The sequence below is a fragment of the Orcinus orca genome, chromosome 2 (assembly GCF_937001465.1).
Source record: "Orcinus orca chromosome 2, mOrcOrc1.1, whole genome shotgun sequence".
Lineage (NCBI taxonomy): Eukaryota > Metazoa > Chordata > Mammalia > Artiodactyla > Delphinidae > Orcinus > Orcinus orca.
The window spans coordinates 94,320,191-94,343,700 of record NC_064560.1 but is presented as its reverse complement, the minus strand read 5'-3'; the positions used below and the strand labels follow the sequence as shown (position 1 = coordinate 94,343,700).

General features: G+C 38.4%; 1 protein-coding gene across 10 annotated transcripts in view; it reads left to right on the top strand.

Annotated features, from left to right (window-relative positions):
* ZNF609 (zinc finger protein 609) overlaps nt 1-23,510 on the top strand; it is a 237,744-nt gene that overhangs the window by 71,015 nt on the left and 143,219 nt on the right. The gene's annotated exons all lie outside the window — the stretch shown is intronic.

Sequence of the window (23,510 nt, the reverse complement as noted above, 5' to 3'; positions counted from 1 at the left end):
TTCCCACTATAACTACTAGTTGTTCTCTATGTCTGTGAATCAGTTTGTTTCTTTTTTTAAATAATATTTATTTATTTATTTAGGCTGCTCTGGGTCTTATTTGCGGCATGCATGTGGGATCTAGTTCCCCGACCAGGGGTCGAACCCTGGGTCCCCTGCATGGGAAGCTAAGAGCCTTACCCACTGGACCATCAGGGAAGTCCCTGAATCTATTCCTTTTTTGATATATTCCCTAGTTTATTTTATTTTTTAGATTCCACGTATAAGTGATATCATACAGTATTTGTCTTTGTCTGGCTTATTTCACTTAGTGTAATACCCTCCAAGTCCATATATGTTGTTGCAAATAGCAAAATCTCATTCTTCTTAGTTGTATTCCATTGTGTATATATATGTATATATACCTCATCTTTACCCATTCATCTGCTAATGGACATTTAGGTTGCTTCCATATCTTGGCTATTGTAAATAATGCTGCTATGAACATTGGGGTGTATGTATCAAGTTAGTGTGTTCATTTTTTTCAGATGTGTACCCAGGAGTGGAATTGCTGGTTGATAGTTCTAGTTACAGTTTTTTGAGAAACCTCCGTATTGTTTTCCACAGTGGCTGCACCAATTTACATTCCCACCAACAGTGTATTTTTATATACATGGGGAGTCATACACTTTTTTATCTTTTTATAAATTTATTTATTTGTTTTATTTTTGGCTGTGTTGGGTCTTCATTGTGGCGCGCAGGCTTTCTCTAGTTGTGGCTAGCAGGGGCTACTCTTTTCTTTTTTTTTGCAGTACGCGGGCCTCTCACTGTTGTGGCCTCTCCCGTTGCGGAGCACAGGCTCCGGACGCACAGGCTCAGCGGCCATGGCTCATGGGCCCAGCCGCTCCGCGGCATGTGGGATCTTCCCGGACCGGGGCACGAACCCGTGTCGCCTGCATTAGCAGGCGGACTCTCAACCACTGCACCACCAGAGAAGCCCAGGGGCTACTCTTCATTGCGCTATGCAGGCTTCTCGTTGGGGTGGCTTGTCTTTGTTGAGGAGCCATGGGCTCCAAGTGTGCGGGCTTGGTAGTTATGACTCGTGGGCTCTAGAGCGCAGCAGGCTCAGTAGTTGTGGCACACGGGCTTAGTTTCTCCACAGCACGTGGGATCTTCTCAGACCAGGGCTTGAACCCATGTCTCCTGCATTGGCAGGCGGATTCTCAACCACTGAGCCACCAGGGAAGCCCGGGAAATAATTTTTTACAATCTACCATATCCATATCTTGCATTTGCTTTTAGGAAAATAAATCCCAGTGTTCCAACTTGACTGAGAGCTTCTCTTTCGTTTTTGATATGCATTTATATAAACTTTTATTTTCACCTCTGTTTTAAAACTGTTTGGAGTGATAAGTGGAACTAGGGCATTCTTAGAGTGGTATTTTAATTTTATTTCTTCTTCTCCCCCTGCTTTTTTTTCTGTCCTATCCACCTCATTCAAGATGCTTAAGAACACCTCTTCAACAAAGCCTTGTGTCATTCCACCACACCCCCACTCTGGCATCTTTCCTCAGGAACACCTCATGACAGTATTTAGCATACACAACATTTTATTACATTCAGTTGTTTTCATGTCTGTTTTCTGTTATTAGTCTCTAAGCTTCATTCTGTATCTTCAGAATCTGAGATACAAGTTTTTAAAAATGATGGATGAAATTGTGAGAGAGCTGCTAGACTTTTTTCCTTTACCAGACCTGTCTTTTCCATTTTAGTACAGAATTGTTTATCCCTATGCTTTTGTTTGGGTGTAAATGCTGCTACTTTGACTGGTTGACAGTTAGTATTTAGATTTAGGTTACTGAGAAAGGTCCAATATCACCATTTATATATAAAAATAATTGCTATTACTTTTTTTTGTAATACTTATGTTATTTTGATTAAATATAATTTTTATTTTCTCCTGATATACTATGCTTTTATTTAGAATGTAGTATTTTACATAAATATGCCTGTAATACTTTGGAAGATGGAATAATCCAATACATATAATGACCGTTTGTCTTTTTTTTTTTTTTTTTGTGGTACGTGGGCCTCTCACTGTTGTGGCCTCTCCCATTGCGGAGCACAGGCTCTGGACGCACAGGCTCAGCGTCCATGGCTTACGGACCCAGCTGCTCCGCGGCATGTGGGATCTTCCCGGACCGGGGCACAAACCCGTGTCCCCGGCATTGGCAGGCAGACTCTCAACCACTGCACCACCAGGGAAGCCCCGTTTGTCTTTTTTTAATGCTACCAATTATCTGAGCCTCTGGCCTTTGGGGGATTTCCTCACCTTATAAGTCCAATGTCTACTGTAAAATCAGAAAATACCAGATGCTTACTCTCCCAGCTCTGTTAGCAACAAGGTTTTGAGACCTGACTCAAGCCTCACCAGCTGAACATGTCATCCCTGGTATTTTCAATCAGTCCCTCATGCCAAGGAACAATGGAAAATTGTTTATAGTGGTGGTTACAGCACCATCCAATCTCCAGTGGCATCACTGGTTCAGTGGTGGAGGTAGCAATGTCCTTTGCAGACTGATAGTGTGGCATGATTTATAAGTGGTTCTGGTTGTATAGCCTCTTCCTGTGCCTGCTTGTTTTCTGAGCCTAACTTTTCAGACTTCCTGGGAGTTCTGCACGTCACCCACTTGAATCTTTTGTTCTAATCAGCCACAGTTAGTTTCTGTAAGCAACCATGAACCACGAGAGATATAGTAAGTAGTTGAATTTTGAGAGTAGAAACCACAGTATATATCAAAGAAGTGTACCTCCTATTGAGAGACAAAACTCATGAGATGGTAGATCTATATTACATAGAAATATGGTAGCTTATATAACACAGATTATTGATATAAAGAAAGTAAAAATCAGTGGAGGAGTATTACAAAACAGGTTTATAGAGAAAGTGGGACTCAAATAGTGGGTAGAATTTGGATAGAAAGAATAAATGTTTAGAGAGGTACAAGTCTTATACCTGTATTGTTAATTATTGTCACTGAGAACTTTTGATAGTATTTAGATACCGCTGCTTCAAACTGGGTGAAAACAGGAAAGGAGATGTTAGGAATAGGAAAGGGGGGAATCTTAGGATTATACATTAACTAAGCTAGATAAGTGTGTGCTTTCAGTGTGCTTCTCATGACTCCCACTTCTCATGGGAGTACTTCTCACTCCCCTGTTTCACTGGGAGTGCTACAAGTCTGCCCATGGAAGAATACGTAGACATTTATTTTTGCAGAATTTCTTGTTTTCAAGTTCCCTGAAGGCTATTAATAATTTTTTTTTAAGGGCAGGGAGATTTCGCTGTTTCTCTCTTTCTTTCTCTTAAACTTAAAAAAAAACTGTTTGATATGTGACTTACTTTTGGAGTTCATACTCCCTAAAATCTCTTGATAACCAGTCATCCATTTGTTCATCAGGTATCCTAAGCCTCGGGGAGCATACTGGAACTTTCTCTTTCTTCATTTGGTAAATTAAGTAAATAAATAAATTTAAATTTTATTGGATTATAGTTGATTTACAATGTTGTGTTAGCTTTAGTGATTCAGTTATGCAAATACATATATTTATTCTTTTTCAGATTCTTTTCCCATATAGGTTATTACAGAATATTGAGTAGAGTTCCCTCTGCTATACAGTAGGTCCTTGTTAGTTAATCTATCTTTTTTTTTTTTTTTTTTTTTGCGGTACGCGGGCCTCTCACTGTTGTGGCCTCTCCCGTTGTGGAGCACAGGCTCCAGACGTGCAGGCTCAGCTGCCATGGCCCACGGACCCAGCCGTTCCGTGGCATGTGGGATCTTCCTGGACCGGGACACGAACCCGTGTCCCCTGCATCAGCAGGCGGACTCTCAACCACTGCGCCATCAGGGAAGCCCCCTTAATCTATTTTATATATAGTAGTGTGTGTATGTTAGTCCCAAGCTCCTAATTTATCCCTCCCCCCCCCATGTTTCCCCTTTGGTAACCATAGGTTTGTTTTCGAAATCTGTGAGTCTGTTTCTGTTTTGTAAATAAGTTCATTTATATCATTTCTTAAAATTAGATTCCACATATCGTGATATCATATGATATTTGTCTTTCTCTGTCTGACTTCACTCAATATGATCATCTCTAGGTCCATCCATGTTGCTGCAAATGGCATTATTTTGTTCTTTTTTATGGCTGAGGAATATTCCATTGTATGTACGTACCACATCTTCTTTATCCAGTCCTCTGTCGATGGACATTTAGGTTGCTTCCACGTATTGGCTATTATAAATAGGGCTGCAGTGAACATTGGGGTGCATGTATCTTTTCAAATCCCAGGAGTGGGATTGCTGGATCATATGGTAGTTCTATTTTTAGTTTTTTAAGGAACCTTCATACTGTTCTGCGTAGTGGTTGTACCAATTTACATTCCCACCAACAGTGCAAGAGGGCTCCCTTTTCTCCACACCCTTTCCAGCATTTATTGTTTGTAGACTTTTTGATGATGGCCATTCTGACCGGTGTGAGGTGATACCTCACTGTAGTTTTGATTTGCATTTCTCTGATAATTAGTGATGTTGAGGATTTTGGGTTTTGGCCATCTGTATGTCTTTTTTAGAGAAATGTGTATCTTGATCTTCTGCCCATTTTTTGATTGGGTTGTTTGTTTTTTTGACATAGAACTTCATGAGCTGTTTGTATACTTTGGAGATTAAGTAAATATATTTTATAATTGACTTTGTGCAGGTGAAAGTAAAGCTTAATTGAGGCCTGTTCTTCTCCAGCAAATAGATTGCAAATGAGTATCCTTTTTCTTTGCTCCCATGATTATTTTGCACCCTTTATTGTAGCACTGATTTGTATTATTCTATTGTAATTTTTGTTTTTGTATGATTCCCTCCCCTCCCCAACCTCCCCCCTCCCTGTCTATGGGCTATTTGATAAGGACCAGGACTCTTATCTATCTCTGTAGCTCCAGTGTCTGGCTTCTAACTGGGCTCTATAATTTTTTTTTAAGATATAATAGATTATTTCCTTTAAGTGCTCTTTGGTAGGAGTTATGAGAAGAATTAAGATTTTCTTTAACTCAAAGTTATCATGGACGTTAACATTGTGTATCTGTTCTGGTATGTTTGTTTGTTTTGTTTGTTTGAAAGATTTAAGATACGTTGGTCAAATGTGATTTGTTTTGGGGTCTAGCAATTTCAACATTTCTTTTTTTTTTTAATAGACTATCTTTTAGAACATTTTTAGATATACAGAAAAATTGAGATGATAGTACACAGTACCTATATATCCCACATCCCAGTTCCCCTACTATTACCATCTTACTAATTTGTATGGTACATTTATTACTGTTACTGAACCAGTATTAATATGTTATTATCAACTAACTTTCATACTTCATTCAGATTTCATTAGTTTTTGCCAGATGTCCTTTTTCTGTTCCAGGATCCCATCCAGGAGACCACATTGCATATAGTTTTCATATCTCCTCTAATTCCTCTGGCTGTGAAAGTTTCTCAGATTTTCCTAATTTTTTATGACCTTGACAGTTTTGAGGCATAGTGGTCAGATTTTTGTGGAATGCCTCTCAGCTGGTATTTATCTGATGTTTTTTCTCAAGATTAGCCTGGAGTTAATGGGTTTGGAGAAGAAGGACAGAGAGGTAAAGTAACATTTTCATCCCATTACTTCAAAGGTAATACTGTTTACATGATTTATCACTGTTGATGTTGACCTTTTTCCCCTAGCTGAGATAGTGTTTGTCAGGTTTTTCCACTGTAAAGTTACTCCCCCTGCCCCATTTCTGTAGTCTTTGGAGGGAAGTCACCCTGTGCAGTGCACACTTGAGTCAAGAGTCAAGTGCTCTCCCTCCCTGAAGACAGAGTAGCTACATAAATTATTTGGAATTTTTCAGCATGGGTTATTCTTTTACGCTTTTTAGTAACTGATTTATGATGGTGGAGGAAGGTAAAAAGGTGCAAGGTGTTAACAGAACTCCCTAGCTCCAAGGGTCTTGTCCCTAGGTTCTTGTCTCTGTAGAAAGTCATGATTCTTTGGTTTAGATGGTTTTTGTTTCACCTCCTTTTTTTTTAAAAATAAATTTATTTATTTTGGCTGTGTTGGGTCGTCATTGCTGCATGTGGGTTTTCTCTAGTTGTGGCGAGCGGGGGCTACTCTTTGTTGTGGTGCGTGGGCTTCTCTTTGCGGTGGCTTCTCTTGTTGCGGAGCACAGGCTTTAAGGTGCCCAGGCTTCAGTAGTTGCGGAACTTGACTCAGTAGTTGTGGCTCAAGGGCTCTAGAGCGCAGCCTCAGTAGTTGTGGCGCACGGGCTTAGTTGCTGTGTGGCATGTGGGATCGTCCTGGACCAGGGATCAAACCCGTGTCCCCTGCACTGGCAGGCGGATTCTTAACCACATTAACCACTGCACCACCAGGGAAGTCCCTGTTTCACCTCCTTTTGCTGCGTAGACTTTCTTTGAAAATAATATTAGTAAGCGTCTGGAAAACACTGAGAGCTTTGTCCGTATTCCTGTGTCCAAAAAAATATACCTAGGACACTAATGGTTTCTGAAGAGTCAGCTTCAGTTTTAAGGAAGAGGAGGTTTTATGACTACATACAACCACATTGCATATTGAAAGGCAATGTTTGTTATAGTGCTTTAGGAACCAAAGATCAAGACCCACTGGAGTGGGTCTTGAAGATATATCTTCACTTTCCCTTAAATGTTTATATCTGGTATATGACTCAAATATGACTACAGTAAATATTTCACTGGTATAGTCTGTTCGTTTAGATCAGTGGTTCTCAGAGCGTGGGCCCCAGATCAGCAGCATCACCATCATATGGAAGCCTGTGGGGCATTCAGTTTCCATTTTCATCCCAGACCTACCATCTTGGAAACTCTAGCAGTGAGGCCCAGCAACCCATCTGTCTTAACAAGCCCCTTACCCCTTAATGATTCTGATACCCTCTAAAGTTTGAGTATCTGGTCTGGTTTACTGAGTGTGAATGGTAACCTGGAGAGCAGTTCTTAGGGCATATTGGCTATGAGTAGCATTTGCTTTTCCTACAGGGCCATGAAAAATCTTTCCTCTTTTAATCAGAGTGTCTGATTTCTGAGATGTTAGTTTATATTCTTTTCCCCTAAGATCATATTTGCTGAATTGCTGTATCTACAACAGGGGTTGGCAAACCACAGACTACAGGCCACATCAGAGCCACCTCCTGTTTTTGTACAGTCTGAGCTAAGAATGGTTTTAACCTTTTTAAACAGCAGCTTTACTGAGATATAGTTCACATATCATGAACTTCATCCATGTAAAACATTCAAATCATTGGTTTTTAATAAATTCACAGAGTTCAATCGTTCACCAGTATCTAATTTTAGAATATGTTATCACCCCCACAAAGAAACACAGTACCCTTTAGCAGTCAGACCCTTTCTTCCCCACCCTCACCCCGACCCCACCACCCTAGCCCAAGGTAACCACTATTCTATTGTCTGTCTCTGTAAATTTACCTCTTCTGGACACTTCCTATAAATGAAATTATACCATAAATATGTGGTCTTCTGGGACTAGCTTCTTCCACTTAGCATAATGTTTTCAAGGGTCATTCATGTTATAGTCTCAGCACTTTATTCCTTCTGTTGCTAAATAATATTCCATCATATGGATGGTATCATATTTATCTGTTTGTCAGTTGATGGACATTTGAGTTGATTTTTACATTTTTGAATGGTTGAAAAAAATCAAAAATATTTTATGATGTGAAAATGATAGGAAATTCAAATCTATTGTCCATAAATAATGTTTTGTTGACACACAACCACACTTAACTCCTTTTATGTATCATCTGTGGCTATTTTCATGCTACAGTGGGAGAGTTGAATACTGACAGCCTTCAGCAGAGCCTAGAATATTTACTGTTCGGCCCTTTGGAGAATAGGTTTGCTGACCCCTGTTTCTCAACATTTTTCTTCATGATTGTTTCCTAAGGAGTCTTTTTAGACATTTTTTCCCTACTTGCCTTCCTCTCCATGAAATTTTAATACCAGAGTTATACTGTATATCTCTTTGTGTCCTGATGTCTTGGTGGAACACAAACCATTGTAATATCATAACAACTTTTTTTTTTGTCCCCTCAGGGACGATATCACCCTAATTGAGAGTGACTACTCTAGAGTAGTGTTCTGGTTAGGTTAATCTTCCTTTGTTACATTAGGAGGTGAAAATTATTTTCAGATGGGTTATATTTCCCTCAGAAAAATTTCTGGTGTTGAGGTATTTAAGCAGTATGTTGTGATCTACTGTTAGATCTCAAAGCTAAGAGAAATGACTGTCAGCATAGAACACAAGATATTACCATTTTGGCATTTTTAAATTTTGGGGAATTTTGATGACTGCTCATCAAAATATTTGAGGCTTTTGCTTTAGTTCATAGATTGGTTTATTAGATTATCAGTGTTTATTAGTAAATTTGGCTATAGGAAGAGGCCAGAGAGTTTAATTTTTAAAAATTTTATCTGTAAAGAGAGGTTTTTTTTTTATTACCAGCTGGTTTGTGATGCTAGCTGTCTACATTTCTCCTATGCCTTATAGTTCATTAGAGAAAAGATTCTTTTATCTTCCCTCATCCTCATCTTCTCTTCTTCCCTAGAGTGTATGTTCTTGGAGAGGTAGGAATAGGCAGAGCTTTGTGAGGATTTGAAGGCTGGAGAGAGGAAGGGCTGGTCAAAAGAGGAGATTCTATTCACAATTTACATTGTAAATTGGAACAGCTGCTATGGAGAACAGTATGGAGGGTCCTCAAAAAATTAAAAATAGAGTTGCCATATGATTCTGCAGTCACACTCCTGGGCATATATCCAGACAAAACTCTAATTTGCAAAGATACATGCACCCCAATGTTCATAGCAGCACTATTTACAATAGCCAAGACATGGAAGCAACCTAAATGTCCATTGACAGATGAATGGGTAAAGAAGATGTAGTACAAATGTACAATGGAATATTACTCAGCCATAAAATAGAACAAAATAATGCCATTTGCAGCAACTTGGATGGACCTAGAGATTATCATATTGAGTGAAATAAGTCAGACAAAGGCAAATATATGATATTACTTATATGTGGAATCTAAAAAAATGATACAAATGAACTTATTTACAAAACAGAAATAGACTCACAGACATAGAAAACAAACTTATGGTTACCAAAGGGGAAAGGCAGGGGGGAATAAAGTAGGAGTTTAGGATTAACAGATATACACTACTATATGTCAAAATAGATAAACAACAAGGACTTACTATATAGCACAGGGAACTAACTATATTCAATATCTTATAATAATATAATAATCTATAATGGAAACGAATCTGAAAAAGAACAGATGTGTGTGTGTGTGTGTGTGTGTATAGCTGAATCACTTTGCTGTACAACTGAAACTAACACATTGTAAATTAACTGCAATTTTAAAAAATGGTTAAAAGATTCTAATTTAAAGCAACAGAACACTAATGCTAACTACCTCTTCTTTTTGTCAATTGTTGATGGTTTTGTGTTTAGTAATCTAGAATAGACCATTAATCTTTATGAAAACAGATATGTTTGTTAAATGTAGATTAAAAAACTCAAATCTAGCAGCAAAACAAAATCCATTTTAGTCCCCTTCCTCTTCTTTACCAAATAGGATATATGGAAAAGCAGAAAAGAGTTGCATTTCTTTAAAGGGAGAACACTTGGCAGAATGGAACATTGTAAATGGATTACACTGGGACAATAACTGATTTCATGGAAAGGAATTGTCATCCAGATGGGATCTCTTCTCTTTGCCCTTGCCTTTTGGGTCCTGCTATTTAGTGAACTGAGACTTTTCTTCTCTTCAGTTCGTTTCTTTTCTTCAGTTTAAGTTTCTCTTCTGAGAAAGGTGAACCCAGAACTTAGTCCCCAATGTATATGTTCTATGCTGTATGAGAGTAGGGAGGCTTAAAAAGGGTCTAAAACCATTCTTCCTCAAACTCTGAACTTGCCTTGCAAAATTTAAAATATAATTTTGCCTGAATATTATTAGAATTGATTTACAAGTAGTTATTGTGAGAAATGGAAGAAGAAATGATAACCCCTTTCAGGTACAACTATGAGATGTAATACAGTTTTTCTGTAATTTTATTCGTGACTTAAGATTTCTCTTTGTTATTTTTTCACATCATCAAATGGAACTTCAGCCCTGTAATACTGAAATAGGATTTAAATATTGTCACCTTTCAAGGTTCTGTGCACTATAGTCCAGTACTCACGTTTTAATCAACATATCTAAAATAGTTATCTTTCTACTTAAACTTGATTGTCTAGTAATATTCCATATCTTAGTCATGCTTAATGCACATCCACTCAATTGCTGAAGCTGAAAACGAGAATTGTCCTAGACTCTCTCCTTTTCATTTATCCAGAGGTCAGAAGTCCTGTGAATGATTCCTCTTAAATATATCCTCTCTTTTCCTCTAAGGCACACAGGCCTTCAGAATCCCATCCCAGTCTGCTTTTTCCTAGCTTCCTCTTTACCACACCTTTATTTCAGCCATAAAAGTACTTGCAGTTCTCTAGACATGCCATGGGGTTTCATACTTCCTATTGTTTCATATCATTGTGCCTTTGTATATACTTTTTTTCTCTACCTAGAATACTTTTCCCTGCCATTTTTGATCAGATAACTTCTAATTCTGCTTCACTAATCAGTGGAACTTTTACTCTGGGTTTTTTTTTCCCAAAGACCTCACATGTATTTGTGTCATAGCATTTATCACACCATACGATAAGATCAAATTCTCTCTTTTCCACCTAGACTGTAAGATATTTTTTGAGGGCAAGTGTTGTGTTATCTTTATCTTAGGCTCCATATTACTTAACACAGCACCTGGTTCCAAGTAGCTGCTCCATAAATGCTCATTGACTGAATCTCATTCATGTTAAAAAGAAAAAAATTTCAGTGGAGCAGACAGGTTTTCAACTTGAGCTCTGAACCCATTTATTTTGAGTAATATTAATTAGACCCAAAGTCCAACAAAATCAAAGAATTTGAAAGCACTTTGGGGCCTGTTGAAATATAATTTGATGTGCTCTATATGTTTACTGATTTTTGGTATCCAGATTCATGCAGAATGTGATTAAAGGTAAATTTTGTCAACTAGACAAATGATGCCAAGGTTGAAAGTTCTCGTTTCAGGCTCGCTTGCATTCCTTTGTGTTGAAACAGCAGGCAGTATTCTTTTTTGGATAAAATGAAGGCCTGGTTTCTTCTACAGCTTCATCTGAAACCCCTTTACAGGGCCATGGGTCACTGTCATACTTTGCTCATAGTTTTCTCAACAGCAATGCCGGGACTAATCCCTTCTCATAAATCCTCTAAGCTGTCAGCAAACAAACCCCTTCTTACCAGTCTAGCACGAAAGCCATGAGCTAGGAATACAGAGCAGGTACATAGCTGTTTTAAGGGCAGTTCTTTTTCAGTCTCCAGATTGCCAGTCAGTGCTTTCTCCTCTGCTGTTGGCCCATCAAGTTGTAGGTGTTGTGCTGGGTGTTTCAGGCTGGCCCCTAAATGTTGAACACTTGCAGAAAGCTGCGATTTCCCTATTATGAGAGACCTCTGTACCTGTGGTTTCTGCCGCTCTGATCAGCAAGTAAAAGAGATTGACTGGCTGCTTTCAGGATTATGTGAGACTAGAAATCCACTTCTTTCTTGAACCCTTTGTGTCATTCCTGGAGGTACTTTCAGCCCTTTCTTTTGCAATCAGATCTGCTTGATAAAGGGAAGGAGAAAGGGTTGGTATAGTGAGAAGAGGATCCAGATAATCAGGACTTTAAAAAATCAGTTTGTTGAAGTATAATATTCATACAATAAAAATCATACATTTTGGGCTTCCCTGGTGGCGCAGTGGTTGAGAGTCCGCCTGCCGATGCAGGGGACACGGGTTCGTGCCCCGGTCCGGGAAGATCCCACATGCCGCAGAGCGGCTGGGCCCGTGAGCCATGGCCGCTGAGCCTGCGCATCCGGAGCCTGTGCTCCTCAACGGGAGAGGCCACAACAGTGAGAGGCCTGCGTACTGCAAAAAAAAAAAAATCATACATTTTAAAGATACAGATTGATGATCTTTGACAAATGGGTGCATCTCTTTAACCACCACCCAAACCAAGGTGTAGAGCATTTTAATTTCTTCAGAAAGTTCCTTTGTTTCCCTTTGTAATCAGCCTCCTCCCCCCAGCCCTGTTGCAACCAACTGCTAATCTGATTTCTAGCACTATAGATTAGTTTTGCCTGTAAGGAACCATACAGTACCTATGCTTGTGAGTTCTGCTTCTTTCTCTCAGTATAGTCTTTGAAAATTGTCTTTGTGGTTGGCATGTATTAGCAGTTTCTTTCTTTTTATTGTTGAATACTATTTCATTGTATGGATATACCGCAATTTGTTTTCTCACTAATTGAAGAAATTTGAGTTATTTCTAATGTTGGGCTTTTATTATTATATAAAGCTGTGAATTGCTTTTTGTGATTTTCATTTTTCTTGGATAAATACCTAAGAGTGGAATTAACTGGGTCATATGATAAGTGTATATTTATTTATTTATTTATTTTAATATATTTATTTATTTATTTTTGGTTGTGTTGGGTCCTTGTTGCTGCTTGCGGGCTTTCTCTACTTGCGGTGAGCAGGGGCTACTCTTCGTTGTGGTGTGCGGGCTTCTCATTGCAGTGGCTTCTCTTGTTGCAGAGCACAAGCTCTAGGCATGCGGGCTTCAGTAGTTGTGGCACACGGGCTCAGTAGTTGTGGCTCACAAGCTCTAGAGTGCAGGCTCAGTAGTTGTGGCGCACGGGCTTAGTTGCTCCGCGGCATGTGGGATCTTCCCAGACCAGGGCTCGAACCCGTGTCCCCTGCATTGGCAGGTGGATTCTTAACCACTGTGCCACCAGGGAAGCCCCTGATAAGTGTATATTTAACTTTATAAGAAACTGGCAAATGATTTTCCTGAGTGGTTGCACCATTTTATATTGTGGCCAACAATGTATGAGAGTACTAGTTGCTGCAACTCTTTGCCAAAACTTGGTATCTCTCTTTTTCATTATAGCGTTCTAGTGAGTATGAAGTAGTATTTCATTGTGATTTTAATTTTTGTTGCTGTTCTAATTGGTGTATATATATATATATATATTTACCTTATTTACCTTATATTTACCTTACATTTAAACCTTATTCAACTTTAGTCAGCAAGGATAGGATACACATAATCTGGATTTTTGGCTTGTTTAGTTTTCTGGATATTTGAAAGCCTTATCTTTATAGGCCTTTGCATGCATGTTAGGATGACACAATTGAAGTGTGAACCATGAATATGAATGGATAAATACAGTTGCAGTAATAATTATATATAGAATTGGCATGGCAGATGGTAAAGAAGGCTCTTTTGCCCTTTGGGCTTTTGAAAATTTAGAAAGAAGGCCCTGTATTCTAAAGAACAATAAAATTTAGCTCTGGCCCAAAAGAAGCTCTTCCTAAAACCAGGTTACGTTGAAAGGTATTGGCATTACCTCTGGCCATGTGTAAAGCTGTTTACCAATTCATTCATTGGACAAATATTTAGTGAGTGAGTGCCCACCGAGTACCAGGAACTATTCCGGTACTTGGGATACACTAGAGAACAAAACAGTAAAAAAAAAATCCCTGTTTTGACTACATACTTGTTGGAGAAATACACAATAAAATATTAAGCATTAAAATCTGTCTGTTGGTCTGTTTAGAGTAGACAGGGCTCTGGAGAAAAATGAGGTAGAGAAAGGGGATTGGGGGGATATGGGAAGTATGTTGTTTTTAAGACCCTTATAGACTACTTCATTAAAACTGAAAAGTAGTCAGATTCACCCCAAAAACCAAGTAGCAGGAAAACAGGTTAATTTATAATTAATTATTCAGTCCATGATGATCCTTTGATGAGGATTATCTCAAGTTTAGATACATATTCCCCAGTGGTTTTCTTCTCCAACCTAATTGTCTTATTTTCAAGGAGGAGTTTTCAGAAGAAACGGTTCCAAGCAAACTACACTAATCCCTCACCACAAAACATCCATTTTCACAGAAAAAGATAAGAATTTTTTCAGTGTCTACAAACACAAAATAGGAAACAAAGGTCATAGCCTTACACAGTTGCAGAATTGTTCATTTTACCATCTTGCTTAGAAATGGTCAATATTACGTTTGAGGTCACTGAAGAAAAGGAAATAGAAAAGGTGCCACTTTGGAGTAATTCTACTTGTGGACATTGTAAAACATCAGATGCCATAGAAACAAAACTATACCAGACGGCTATTAAACCTTGCTTTTCATTATAGATTGATGAATAAATAGACATTAGTAAGCATGCCCAGTTAGTAGTACTGGTTAGAGTCCCTAAAGAGAAATTCCTAGAACGTTGTTCTCTGCATATCTACTGAAACAAACTACTTGAAATGAAATATTCAAAATTATAAATGAAACCTTTGAAAAAATAAGGTATTATGGATATATTTCCTCAGTTTGTGTAAATGGTAGTCTGCTTTATATCAAGAGTTCACCTGAAAACCCTGAATACAAGCACACAGATTGTTTTATCCAATTTTGCATAGGGGAAGCTCAATTTTGCCTGTAGACCTGACTGCCATATTAAATTATGTTTTCAAAATGGTGAATCTAAAAACAATAACAAACATTTAAAAATAGTACTCACTGTGTGCTAGGACTGTTGCGAGAAGTTCACATATATTTACTAATTTAATCACCACAACAGGTTAATGATGTAAGTACTATTAATGTCATCCCCTCTATAGCTGAGGAAATGAGGCACAGAGCTGTTAGGTAATTTGCCCACGGTCACGTAGCTAGGAAGTGGCAGAGGGAAGATTCAAAGCCAGATAATCTGGTCCCAGAGTCTATACTCTTAAAAAAATTTTTTAATTAAAAAAAAACATTGTGGTAAAACATACCTAACATAAAATTTAGCCATTATTTAATGTCCACATCAGTCGTGTTAAGTGCACTTTGTTGTGCACCCAGTCTCCAGAACTCTTTTCACCTTGCAAAACTGAAACTATATCCAGTAAATAACTCCAAATTCTTCTCTTCCGCTGCCCATGGCAACTACCATTCTACTTTCTCTTCTGAATTTGACTACCTCATATAAGTGAAATCACACTTTTTGTTTTTTTGTAACTGACTTAGTTTATGTAGCATAATGTCCTCAAGGTGCATCTATGTTATAGCATGTGTCAGAATTTACTTCCTTTTTAAGGCTGAATAATATTTCATTGTATGTATATACCACATTTTGTTTATACGTTCATCTTTTGATGGACACTTGGGTTGCTTTCACCTTTCGGCTGTTGTGAATAGTGCTGCTATGATCGTATTTGTGCAGATCTTAGCTTGAGTCCCTGCTTTAACTTCTTTTGGGTATATACCCAGAAGTGAAATTACTGGCTCATATTGTAATTCTGTGTTTAGTTTTTTGAGGAATTGCTGTATTGTTTTCCATGTTGGCTATAGCATTTTTTATATTCATACTAACAGTGCACAAGGGTTCCAATTTCTCCACATCCTCACCAACATTCGTTATTGTTTCTTGTTTTGTTTTGTTTGATAATAGCTATCCTAATGCGTAAAATGGTATCTCATTGTGGTTTTGATTTGTGTTTCCCAAATGACTCGTGATGTTGAGCATCTTTTCATGTGCTTATTGTCTATTCATATATCTTCTTTGGAGAAGTTATCTATTCAAATCTTTTGCCCATTTTTGAATTGGGTTGGGATTTTTTTTGTTGTTGAGTTGTAGGAGTTCTTTATATATTTTAGATATTAATCCATTATTAGATCTGTGGTCTACAAATATTTTCTCCCATTCACCTCTTGATGCATGAAAGTTTTTTTATGTTTTTAAATTTAATTAATTAATTTATTGGATGTTGGGTCTTTTTTTTTTTTTTTTTTTTGCGGTACGTGGGCCTCTCACTGTTGTGGCCTCTCCCATTGCGGAGCACAGGCTCCGGACACGCAGGCTCAGCGGCCATGACTCACGGGCCCAGCCACTCCACGGCATGTGGGATCTTCCCGGATGGGGGCACGAACCCGTGTCCCCTGCATCGGCAGGCGGACTCTCAACCACTGCGCCACCAGGGAAGCCCATGTTGGGTCTTCATTACTGTGCATGAACTTTCTCTCGTTGCAGCAAACAGGGGCTACTCTTTGTCGCAGTGTACATGCTTCCCTTGTTGCGGAGCACAGGCTCTAGGCACACGGGCTTCAGTAGTGTGGCACACGGGTTCAGTAGTTGTGGCTTGCGGCGTCTAGAGCACAGGCTCAGTAGTTGTGGCACACGGGCTTAGTTGCTCCGTGGCATGTGGGATCTTCCCGGACCAGGGATGGAACACATGTCCCCCGCACTGGCGGGCGGATTCTTAACCACTGAGGCACCAGGGAAGTCCCGATACATGAAAGTTTTTAAAATTTTGATGAAGTCCAATTTATTTTATCTTTTGCTGCTGGTGCTTTTGGGGTCCTAGCCAAGAAATCATTGCCAAATCCAGTATCCCCTATGTTTTCATCAAAGAGCTTTATAGTTTTAGCTCTTATGTTTAGGTCTTTGATCATTTTGAGTTAATTTTTATATATGGTATAAAGTAAAAATCCAACCTTTATTCTATGGCTTAATTTCTGGCCCATTGTTTTTCCCTCCAGGGGTACTTACCCCTCAATTTAAAGAGTTGGCATAAAAGATTTAGGAAAAGGGGGTGGTAAAAAAATGGCAGTAGCAAGTATAGATTACTCGCCTAGAAATTTTAGTAGTTAGAAGGGGGAGGAAAAGAAAAGGATTGCTGTTTGTTAAGGAGAGAGTATTTTTTTTAAAAAACATACTCATTGAAAAAAGGAGAGTTCAAGACAGTATTAAGAAAAAAGGTAAACATCTTGGATAATAATAATATATAATGTATAATTATATATAATAATATATAATAATATATAATGTTTATAGATGTTTATAGATGCATAAATATATAATATGTGCTTAACATGTATGCTTGGCAGTGATAACCCCTGAATTCATGATAGTGGTTTTACTTGGGGTGTGGGAGGGGAACAGGATAAGGGAAGCGTACCTCTGTGTTTTAATTTTTTTTAAAAGGGGATATCTGAAATAATATGACCTAATATTAAGATTCAACAAAACTCATTGATGGGTACAAGTGTGTTTATGTTCTTTATTCTTATCTGTTTGAAATATTTTATATTAAAAATAATCCAAAACAAACAACATAAAAGAATAAAGCCTAGAAAGTTTAGTCATATCAGGGGGAGGATTAGGTCTTCCTTTAAACATAGGAGGGGGCAGAGAAAATAGAAAGGAACTTTGAACTGAAAAGAATAGAAATTTAAAGAAGTCCAGGTCATATAAATCTTAGTCTCATTTTAGTGGCAAAGTCATTTGCTGAGGATAAGGTGGGATTACTAGGATAGTTTGGGGAGTTCCAGGTTGGGTGGTTGACAGATTCAGGATAAGGAGTCATGTAGAAAGAAATAAATTGATTTCTGAGTAGCATTAAAGGACTACCAAAGGATGGTTATCAGGAATTTGTTGTTGGGCGAGATACCACAGTTATGTGGATTTACTAGCATTGCACTGTAGCCCAGGAGAAAAATAAAAGAATGAAAACAAAATAAAAGCAAAAAATTGAATGATAGGGATTGGGTTAAGGTTATTAGGAATAATTGGGTTGCAAGAGAAGTCCTCTCTAACAAAAGTCAGTGGGAGGGTTATTGTAAGGCTTCAGGAGACAATGATAAGGGCAACGAAAGGCAAGAGTACAGCTAGATACCTCTTGAGTACATTTATCTCTGCATCTCTTCTTTCCTCTTTCTTGACTGGCCTACTCTGCACATGGCCCCACATGACTGACATAGAACTTACTTTGCCTGAGTCCCCACCCTTCTCATGAATTGCAGATTTGACTGATTAGTGGATTGTGAAATCGTGTTGGTTGCAATCATCATTTTTTAAAAAAGAAATTCAGTACAGTTAGTAAGGTTAAATTGTATGTGTGTTTGAATGCATACTTATTGCAACATAAAATTAATTCATTCCACTTAGTGAGTAGCTACTCTGTAACACACAGGGATACATTAGTAAATAACCCCAACTCCTTGCCCTGTGCTCCTTCCTACCCAAGAACCTTTTAGAATAGAAGGCAGAGTTCAGTCGCCCCATGGGGAGGGAAGGGGGTCAGTGCAAGGAATAGGGATTGGAAGGATTTCAGGATACCTGCCTGAGCTATATGCTATATTCATCTTGCACTGAGTAGGAAACAGAGGTTGTCTGCCACTGGGGTAGTCTCCATCCCTAAGGTTCAGGTGCACAGGGCCTGCCTAAGACTGAAACTGGAGGAAGAGAATCCTGTTCCCACTACTAGCCTTATACCAAGTAATAAGTACTAGCAGTCTACCACTGGGACAGGGGCAAGGACATGGAGAGACACCTGCTCTATGGCACAGGTGTACAAGTTCTGCTGAAAACTGATGGAGCAAAAATTCTGAGAAAAATTCTCTAGCACTCTACTCCTAGTACTAAAACACAAGGTAAATTGTCAGTTCACCACTGGAAGAATTTGAAGCCTATGATGCACTGAAGCTAATTAAGCAACAATAAAACCCAAACCCAGTTCACCTAATCACTAGATTGATTCAAACCACCACCCTAATGGCCTGGCAGAAACAGGTGTGCTTATTTCAAAGTAAAATATTGTTTTCATCTACTGTTCTTTTAGGCACAGTATCTAGTTCAATAAAAAATTAAGAGATACATAAAAAGGCAAGACAAGCAGTGCAAACATAACCAGACCTAGAGGTTGTCCAGATGTTGAAACATGACATAGTACTTTTAAGTAACTGGTAAAGATTCTAGAGGAAAAATTTCTGCCTTTATGGCATTTATAATCTGGGGAACAGAGACAGACAATAAGCAAAATAAATCTGTGGTGTGTTAGATGGTGATGAGTGCTGTGGAGAAATATAAAGCAAAGGAGAAAGTGTGGGGGATTTGTGAGGGAGAAGGGCAGAGAAGATGACATTTGATAAATGACCTAAAGGAGGTAAGGAAGCAAGCTTAAGAGGACATCTGGAGGGAAAATGTCCTAGGGGGATTTAAAAACAGCAAGTGCAAAGGTACTGAGGTGAGAGGGTACCTGCATATTCAGGGAACAACAAAGGAGTCATTGTGACTTAGAGCTAAGAGAGTTGAGGAGGTAAGTAGTAGGAGGTAAAGTCAAGGAAGTAATGGTTGGGATGGAGTACATTATAAGTATTTAGGTTTCTGATCTGAGATTGGAAGCCATTTTTATTGAATTAAAAAAATTTTTAAGATATTTTAATAGCTTTGTTACAGTACAATTGACATAATATATTGTACATATTTAATGTGTACAGTGATGTTCTTTGATATACAAACATATATACACACACACACCTGTGAAAGTCACCACCGTCAAGATAATGAACGTTATCATCACCCAGAAAAACTTCCCTGTGCCCTTTTGTAATCTCTTCCTCCCACCCCTTTCTGCTCTTCATCTCAGTCTCCAGGTAACCATGGATCTTTTATTACTATACATTAGTTTGCATTTCTAGTATTTTATGTAAACGGAATGTATTCTTTTTTTTTTGTCTAGCTTCTTTCAGCATTAATAATTTGAGATTGCATGTATATATAGTTTATTCCTTTTTATTCCAGAATAATACAGCGTTGTATGAAATGTATACTACGATTTGTTTATCTAGCTTGTTACTGGACATTTGAAATATTTCCAGTTTTTGGCTATTACCAGTTAAGCGACCCTGAACAAGTACAAGCCTTTGTATGGATAGATGCTTCTATTCTCTTAAGTTGTTAGGAGTGGAACGGCTGGGTTACTTGGTAGTACATGTTTAACTTTCTAAGTAACTACCAAATTGGTTTGTGAGGTGGTTATACCATATTACATTCCTACCAGCAATTTATGAGAGTTCCAGTTGCTCCATAACTTTGCTAACACATTGTATGGTCTGGGGTTTTTTTGTTTGTTTTGTTTTTTGGTTATTTATTTATTTATTTTTCAGACAGTGGTTTCTCTTTTTTTTAAAAGACATTCTAATGACATGTAATTGTATTTCTTTGTGGTTTTGATTTGTATTTCCCTTTTGACTAGTGATGGTCTCTTTTCATGAATTTATTTACTGTCTATATAGCTTCTCCAGTGAAATGTCTCTTAAAAACCTATTGCTTATTTTTTTTTAAATTTTATTTATTTATATATTTAGTTATTTACTTATTTATTTACTTTTGGCTGTGTTGGGTCTTCATTGCTGTGTGCGGGCTTTCTTTTTTCTTTTTTGGCAGGCTTTCTTTAGTTGCGGCGAGCGGGGGCTACTCTTCGTGGTGGTGCGCAGGGTTCTCACTGCAGTGACTTCTCTTGTTGTGGAGCACGGGCTCTAAGCACGCAGGCTTCAGTAGTTGTGGCACCTGGGCTCAATAGCTGTGGCTCGCAGAATCCAGAGCGCAGGCTCGGTAGTTGTGGCTCATGGGCTTAGCTGCTCCGTGGCATGTGGGATCTTCCTGGGCCAGGGCTCGAACCTGTGTCCCCTGCATTGGTAGGGAGATGCTTAACCACTGTACCACCAGGGAAGACCTCTATTGCTTATTTTTAAATTAGGTTGTTTTCTTATTATTGAGTTTTGAGAGTTCTTGATATATTCTGGATATCTCTCTATTAGATATGTGGTTTGGAAATATTGTCTCCCAGTCTGGTTTATCTGTTCACTCTCTGATCAGTGATAAGAGAACAGAAGTTCCTAATTTTGGTGAAGTTCAATTCATCAATACTTTCTTTAATGGGTCATGCTTTTGGTGTCATATCTAAAATCTTTGCCTAAACCAAGATTACAAAGATATTCTCCTATTTTTTTCTTCCAGAAGTTTTATAGTTCAGGTTTTATATTTAGATTTGTCATCCATTGTGAGTTAACTTTTGTATATGGTGCGAGGTATGGATCCCAGTATTTGTTTTTAAGCTGGGACAAAGTGAGAGAGTGCATGGACTTACATATACTACCAAATGTAAAATAGCTAGCTAGTGGGAAGCAACCGCATAGCACAGGGAGATCAGCTCGGTGCTTTGTGACCACCTAGAGGGGTGGGATAGGGAGGGTGGGAGGGAGACGCAGAGGGAGGAGATATGGGGATATATGTATACGTATAGCTGATTCACTTTGTTATAAAGCAGAAACTAACACACCATTGTAAAACAATTATACTCCAATAAAGATGTTAAAAAATTTTTTTAAGTATTTGTTTTTGTTTGAGAATCCAGTGCTCTAGCACCATTTGTTAAAAAAGACTATTCTTTTTTTCCACTGAACTATATTTCCACCTTTGTCGAAAATCAATTAACCATTTATCATACATGTGCGGTTCTATTACTTGATTCTGTTTGATTCAATTTGTATATCTTAATGCCAATATTACATTGTCTTAATTACTGTTACTTTATAATAAATCTTTAAGTCAGGTGGTATAAATCCTCCAACTTTGTTGTTCTTTTTTAGAGTTGTTTTGGCTGTTCCAGGTCCTTTGATTTTCTTACACATTTTAGAATCAGTTTGTTCATTTCTTTAAAAAAAAAAAAGTGTTCTGTGGTTTTAATTGGGATTACATTGAATCTATTGATAAATTAGGGGACAACTGACATCTTAACAATACTGTCTTCCGATCCATGAACACAGTATATCTCATTTATTTTAGGTCTTCTGTAATTTCTCTTAGCAGTCTTTTGTTTTCAGTGTATAGATTTTGCACACTTTTTGTCAGTTTTATTCTTATTTCATATTTTTTGTTTTTGTTTTTGTTTTGCGGTACGCGGGCCTCTCACTGTTGTGGCCTCTCCCGTTGCGGAGCACAGGCTCCAGACGTGCAGGCTCAGTGGCCATGGCTTACGGGCGCAGCCGCTCCGCGGCATGTGGGATCTTCCCGGACCGGGGCACAAACCCGTGTCCCCTGCATCGGCAGGCGGACTCTCAACCACTGCGCCACCAGGGAAGCCCCTTATTTCATATTTTGATGCTATTGTAAATTATATTTCTGAAACTCAATTTCTGAGTGTTCATTGATATATAATAGAAATAAAATTTATTTTTGTAAATTGATCTTATTTTCTGTGACCTTGCTGAACTCATATATCAGTTCTTAGTAGCTTTTTTGTAGTTCAGTAGAATTTTCTAGCTAGACAAACATGTCTTCTTCAAATTAAGAGAGTTTTACTCCTTTCCATTTTGAATACCTTTTATTTCTTTTTCTTGCCTTTATTGCACTAACTATAAGCTCTAATATAATGCTCAATAGAAGTGGTGAGAGTAGGCATCTTTCCATTCCTGACCTTAGGGGGAAGGCATTCTGCTTTTAGCACTAAAAACGATGTTATCTGTAGGTTCTTCATAGATGCCCTTTGTCAGATTGAGAAAGTTCCCTTCAATTCCAAGTTTGCTGAGCATTTTATCAGGAATAGTTGTTAGATTTTGCCAGGTACTCTTTCTGCATTTACTGAGATGATCACATACTTTTTTTTTTTTAATATTTAATTTTACTTATTTTTGGCTGTGTTGGGTCATCGTTGCTATGCATGGGCTTTCTCTAGTTGTGGCGAGCAGGGGCTACTCTTCGCTGTGGCAGGTGGGCTTCTCTTGTCACGGAGCATGGGCTCTAGGCGTGCGGGCTTCAGTACTTGTGGTGCATGGGGTTAGTTGTTCCGTGGCATGTGGGATCTTCCCAGACCAGGGATCGAACCCATGTCCCCTGCGTTGTCCGGTGACTCTTATCCACTGCGCCACCAGGGAAGTCCTGATGCTTACATACTTTAAAAACACTTTTAGTCTGTTACTGTTTACTCTGTCAGTGGTGAATTACATTGATTGAATCTCAGATGTTCAAACAATATATCCCTGGGATAAAACTCAATCATGATGTGGTAAGCTTTTTATATATTCTTGGGTTTGATTTGCTAATTTTTATTTTTATTTTTCATTTTAACATCTTTATTGGAGTATAATTGCTTTACAATGGTATGTTAGTTTCAGCTTCACAACAAAATGAATCAGTTATATATATACATATGTTCCCATCTTTCTTCCCGCTTGCGTCTCCCTCCCTCCCACCTTCCCTATCCCACCCCTCTAGGTGGTCACAAAGCACCTAGCTGATCTCCCTGTGCTATGTGGCTGCTTCCCACTAGCTATCTACCTTACGTTTGGTAGTGTATATATGTCCATGCCTCTCTCTCGTTTTGTCACAGTTTACCCTTCCCCCTCCCCATATCCTCAAATCCATTCTCTAGTAAGTCTGTGTCTTTATTCCTGTTTCACCCCTAGGTTCTTCATGACTTTTTTTTTTCTTAAATTCCATATATATGTGTTAGCATA